Below are 6,802 nucleotides of genomic sequence, written 5' to 3' on the forward strand. Positions count from 1 at the left end.
TCAGTTAGGCATTTAATATCACAGAACTCATGGTGGAGTTCCAGCTAGAGCTTATCAATTTGTCCTCTGAGATTGGTAGAGAATGTGTCCTGCAGGTGATGATGAACATCTGCCCAGGAGTGTTGACTTGAATTCCACTTTGGGGGGGGGTGACACTCAGCTTAGATAAACCTATGTCAAGGGATTCCAGTGGAGCAGAGGTGGGTCATGACCAGGGAAGTATTTTCTGTGTTATGGCTTTAAACACTTTGCCACCAGCTCCAAAGGTCCTTTTGGAGAGGAGACACAAGTGTACACTTTTCCCCAAGTCAATAGCTCAACTGGGCCTTTTTAGCTTCCCTTTCCTAACAGTCTTTGTATAAGACTGAAGGGTGTGTACCTGCAGACCTGTTTTGCACAAGGTATTTGTCTATGGGGGGACTTCAAATTATTATCACAATTCAAAAAATGTCATGTATATATTGCCAAACTGGTTAAATTCCTGGGGAATGTTTCTTGGCTTCCCCATTTTTGTTTGTTTAATAATGTTTCAATGGCCTGGTGAGCCCTTTCAACAATTGCTTGGCTTGTAGGTATAGTAGATACCTGTTTTATACCAAATTCCCCATTTTTCTAAGAAAGCCTGAGTGGCTTGTGCAATGTATCCTGGGCCGATATCACTCTTGATTTCTTGTGGACAGCCTAAATGGCTGAAGGCCTCTAGCCAAGGAGCTCTGACATTATTAGTTAATCCCCAGTGAGGAGAATGGCCTGTAGAACACCTGAGTATGTGTCTTCTGTAAAAATAGGCCCCCTGCTGTTTCTGCAAGCTGCAATGAGTTTGAGCAGTGCATTAATTACCCTATTGTTCTCAGGACCTGGTAGTTCCTAGGTCTAGGATTTGCAGTGTTTCAAAGACTTAGATGCTCCTTACCCCTCTTATTTACTTTACATGTCCACTCCCATGCCACACATGACTATGGTATCTATGTTTTTTCTTTATTCCTTCTTACCATCCTCCACAATCCTACACTTTCTTTCCCTTCGCTTTCATAATTCCTTCATTATAACCCATCTACAATTTACTTTATCTTTCTACAACACACATAGTCCACATAACATTCCAAAATAAGCATAATAAGTTTTTTTTAAAACTTGAGGGCGATCAGATTGCCAAAAGTTTCACTTAAGTACTATATTATGAAATGAAGAGGGGGTCATGATGTGCACATCAGCCTGCAGTGTCCACAACATTATGGATGAGATGAGACACATTTACATGGACTACAGAAATCCTGTGGAGAAAAAGGGATGGCATGGCCACACTCTCAGTGAAAGAGAGGGCCATCCCTGATCCTTGCCTGGAAAGGCTTTTATTGGATTTAATTTGCATAGGAATACAAGGTGTATACTGAAAGCTCATCAATAATTGCTAGGTAGTAATGATCAAATAGAGAACATTCAAAGAACTCTGAGGGCTTATTTTGAGTCAGGGTCAGATAGCTAAAGGACCATAAAATTTTGGGGAACAAACTCACTTCCTGCTTTGGCCCTTATCATTTAAATTGAAGGTATTAGCAAAATAGATTTGATACGATTTTATGCATTCTTTCTTAGGCCTGATGGTGTTACAGAACACACCTTCTCCAGCACAGGGCCACACCCAACTCCAGCATTGTTTCAGGCTAAAGGCACTGTTTCAAGCTTACTTACTCTAAGCAGCGAAGCGATTGGGAGACTTCTTGCAGACAGAATGAGGACTCAGGCTATGTCAAAGCCAAGGAGTGAGGGTTCATCACCCCCTTTTTCTATACACTCCAAGTCCTTTCCTGAGGACCCCTTCATGACCATGACTGTGTTAGGTCATCCCTCCTTTGAGGAATCTTACCCATTATTGGCTAACCAGTCACCCCCTCGGGGCCAAGCAGGGTGAGGTGAAAGGGGGCAGAGGTGTGAAAAGAGTCCATTTTAGGAAGTTTCTTTGCAGTATCTTCCTACAAGGAAGATAAGCTCTGTCTCCTAAGTGGGTTATAATTTGGACCCCGGCTCCTGGAGTCTGCAGCATCATGGATGAAAATGAGACACACACACAGATTACCAAATCTGGTGGAGGAAAAGGGACATCATGGCTTTTCTCTCAAGGGGAGCAAAAGTCTCCACCCTTGCTCTAATGAGCTTTTATTGTGTTACTGGGCACATGCCAAGAAGGTCCTCATTAACTATGCACAGGCTCGCTTTAGGTGGTTACCTTTTACAGAAAAGAAAGGAGCCAATGCTGCTAATCACATCACAGAAGAGGGGTATTTACAAATGAAAAAGGAAAAAGTGGTTGAACCAGTTACACTCATCCTTGGAAGGTTTAGCATGGATTTTAGGAAGTTTCTTTGCAGTAAATGTCCCAAATTCAGGGTGAGGGGGTTTGAGCAAAAAGTAGGACTCATAGCGATGTAGGTACATTGCAGGGCTGATTCCCCATGGGAGAATGTATTCGTGGGCATGGGTCCTGTACATCTCCCAGAGGGAGCTGAACGCAAACCATGCAGAGTGGCCTTCCACAAGTTATGGCTCCAAGGTCTTTCTATTCAACCTTAATCATGAGGGGTTACAATTTTTAAATCTAGGCATGGCTGTTCCCAACAGGGGTAGTGAGTAACATCTGTTTTCCAAATTATTTGAGGCTGCAACCCTTTGGGGTTAATGCCCAGAGTAGGGTGATTTGCATTCCCCAGAGTAAGGACGTTCCTGCTGCAGGTACTAAGTTGGGGTGGGAAGGATATAAGGCTAAATTTGTCCAACTTGCCCATCCAGACCAAAACACTTAAGAGTCCACACACTTTTGCAGGGCTGAGAAATGCCCCCTATCAGAGTTATAGAAATGTAAACAAATTAGAAATCCTTTCTCAGAATGATGCATGACAACAGCCTCCCAAAGCTGGGGGCTGCTGTCCCTTACCTCAAAGATGACTTGGATAGAACTCCACTTCATGACATGCTTTCTAGAGCAGTTGTAAATCTGCTGCTAGACGCTGAGTGGAACTGTGCCCTGGGGGCTGTGAGCGTGCATGCACTGGAGCTCACCAGGTGCAGCCATGATGCTTGATGCTGATGGTGCAACCCAAGGGAAGGGCCCAGCTGATGTCCAGAGTCACCACCACCATCCCATATGTCCCTTCTCTTTTTGTCTAAGCTTTCCTGATTATGAAGGCTTCTCTGACCTGCTTTCCCCCATATTTCCAAATCTAAAGATCCCTTATCAGGAAGACATCCAGCAGCCTTAGAAAGGTACTGAATTAGCCTAAAACATTTCCCCTGTTACTTAGAGAGCCCATTCCCCATGGTATAGAAGTTTTATAAACCTGTAAAGACATTCTGTAACGATTAAAATAATATTTTCTAAAATTCCTCCCACTGCAAGCCCGGTGATTACAAAACCAGTTTTTCACTATTGGCTTTGCCTTATTCAGGTGGACAGAACCAGCTGATGTTGACACTGATGTTGATATTGATATCAATATTGATAATATTGATATTGGGCATGGTTACAGTGAAGGTGGTATTCATTATAATGATAGAATTGGGTGGGTATTTTGGCCCGATTTCTTAGATGGAAACTGTTCCCTATTCAAGGTCATCACCTTTTTGGAAGCCCTTCGTTCACCTTACTACCGGGGCCTTTGTGATTTTAATCTCCCAAAGGCATCTAATAGGAGGCATCTGGTTTACTTATAGCTACAGTGTTATGGTATGTAGACATCCACCATGAATGCAGAAAAAATAAGAAGATTGCATGTAAGAAAATGATGATGATGATGACGATGATGATGATGATGGCAGTAGTGGTGATGATATGATGGTGAACATGATGGGTATTTTGATGATGATGATGATGAAGATGATGTTAGGCTGAGACAGCGCTCTTGGTGCTATGAGGCTATGTATGGCTCCTCATACAGACACACCATCACTAGGGTTCTACCAGTCAAGCATGCCCTTTCTGCCTGTACTTTAAAATTTCATAAATGAGCCCCAGTGAATTATGCAGCTCATGTGACTCAAAGCATAACCACATGAGTAATGACTTCAGATATGTGCATTCCCTAATCTCCTGGACCTGTGAAATTATTACTAAATATAACAGGGATGCTGAAAATGTGGCTGTGGGTATCACAGAATCCACTTTTCACCAGCTGGGAGTCTCCTAACTCTACAGAGTCAAAGACTGATAGATGTTCCAGGTTCCAGCACAGTGTATGACATCACAGTGTTATTTTCTGTCCTCCATCAGGGAGAGACCTGAGAAGGCTACTCATCTCAGACCACAATTTTGTGAGTGTCCCTGTCCCTGGGGCTGTAATGGTGTTATCACACAGCAGGGAGAAGTGTGGAGACATTGTTGACAATGACAGTGCCACATCCAACCTACACTATATTCCTATGACAACTGAACCAATCACACACCTGGAACTGCCATCTAAACCTGTTTATTCTTGGGCAGTCTGGAGGTCAGAGTGAATGTGTCAGCTGAATCGAGGTTAATTCACTGTCCATGATAATTTCTCACTTTTCATGGTGTTCATTTTTCCACTTTGCACATTGATACATTCTGTGCACCAGGTTCAAGTTCAGTGGATGCCCACAAGGTACGACCTTAATGACAGACGTCAGTGGGTCACAAGCAGACATTAATAGGGACAGTGAAAGAGAAGGGAGATTGTTCTTCTGAAATTAACTATCAAAGAATCAAAGGGCCCACCTTACTCCTCTCCACCTCCCTGATTAGAGCTATGCCACATGTCCATGTACACACAGATCCTGATGGAGAGCAGCAGCCTGGACCACCCTTGGGAAAGGTTTAATATAAAGTTAGATCCAACAGCTCCAGTAATAGGTGGTTATTTGAATGATTTGTCCATCCTGTGATCAATGGATTAAGAAAAATTATGCTCTTCATATCAATTATGAATTTATTTGCATTTGTTATTTTCTATTAGTGGTTTAAATCAAGTTTTTTTTTCAAAATAAAATGTCTAATTTTTAGAACTACTTAGTCCTCAAATTTTACTTAAAACCTCCACAAAGTAGACCTAGTAGTGACTGCGTTTCTTCTGTGTCTGAAGTGCTTGAAACTGGTTTGACCTCAAATAAACAAGAATGAGGCAGTGAGGCTGCTGCACAGTCAGCACCAAACTCCACTGAGTCAACATGACCTGGGAGGTCTGTCTGCTTCTCTGTAGAGTTCACATTTCTGTCTCCTAATGATCCACACAGATGCTCCACCTTCTTCACCATTGGGTTTATGAACTCTAGGTACACACTCTGTACTCGATTCATATTCTGATTGATTTGTAGGAGAAATAGGTTAAGATGGAAATTTCCATCTCCTGAACTCAAATCTCCTGCACTTTTAGTTCTCCCTGTGTTCATGAGGGTTGAACTTTTTGGTGAGTTCATTACTGGTGACATTCAAAGGCAAGTCTCATTTTAAATCCCTCCATTTTATGAAAATGTGCATTCTTAGCTTGTGTCCCCATCATCTGGAGCTGTTGGGGAACTGGAGACATTATAAATTCAAATGTGGGGAGTAATTCTCAACAGATATGACCCTTGGAAAAGGAACACTCTGGGTCCATGTCCTTCATGTCACTGTCCAGACCAAGAGCCACCTATATAGTAGGAGGACATGCAAATAAGGCCCCTCTGCTCATGAAAAACAGCCCACCCTTGACCCTGCAGCCTTGGGACAGGTCTGAGCCCAGGATTTTCAGGTGTTTCCAGTCCCTACTCAGCACAGAACACAGACCTCTCACCATGGAGTTTGGGATCAGCTGGGTTTTCCTTGTTGCAATTTTAAAAGGCTGTGGAAAACGAGAGACCCTGAGTATGTGAGTGGATATGACTGATAGAGACAGTGGACAGGTGACAGTTTCCTGACCTGACATCTTTGTGTTTGCAGGTGTCCAGTGCAAGGAGCAGCTGGTGGAGTCTGGTGGAGGCTTGGTGCAGCCTGGGGAGTCTCTGAGACTCTCCTATGCAGCCTCTGGATTCACTGTCAGTAGCCACGATATGAGCTGGTCCACCAGGCTCCAGGGAAGGGGCTGGAGTGAGTCTCGTGCATGAGTGTTAGTGGTGGAATGCACTATACCAACTCTGTGAAGGACTGATTCACCATCTCCAGAGACAATGCCAAGAATGAGCTCTACCTGAAAATGAACAGAATAAGTGCCAAAGACATGCCACTATATTACTGTGCAAGTGACACAGTGAGGGGAAATCAGTGTGAGCCCAGATGCAAACCTCCATGTGGGATACAGGAGGAGTGGGCAGCTGGAGAAAGTCAGGACCCCAGGGGGCTCTCAGGGCACACTGTGCTCAGGGATCAGCTTAGGAGCTGCTCTAGATTCAGTTTAAGGCCCTGTTTCATGGCAGGTGTGGGGTTAACTCTCCATACAGAAGTTTCCTTCTTGAAGGGAGAAGTTTCCCTCCCTTCAAGATTCAGTGCTGACCTCCTATGTATCTGAATTGCAGAGGCTTGTTTTCATCAGAGGAACACATTCTCATATGCTCCAAAGTCAGTCTCATACATGTGCTTTCTCCTATCCTAATGAATCATCAGTGAACCATGAAACCTTCTGACCTATATCAGCTGACTCCAACCAGAGGGTTTGCAGGACCCAAGAGTGCAGCAGCCCCACCTAGCTCAGAGTCCAAACCAGCCTGCAGAAGGGCATATGCTTGCTGGACAGCAGGCACCACAGGCATATGAACCCAACACCCAGGACAAAAACTCTGGTGGTGATGGAGGTTGACTCCATGTCCATGACAT

Source organism: Phyllostomus hastatus, unplaced genomic scaffold (assembly GCF_019186645.2).
Source record: "Phyllostomus hastatus isolate PE091 unplaced genomic scaffold, TTU_PhHast_1.1 phas_contig_238, whole genome shotgun sequence".
In the NCBI taxonomy this organism is placed as follows: Eukaryota; Metazoa; Chordata; class Mammalia; order Chiroptera; family Phyllostomidae; genus Phyllostomus; species Phyllostomus hastatus.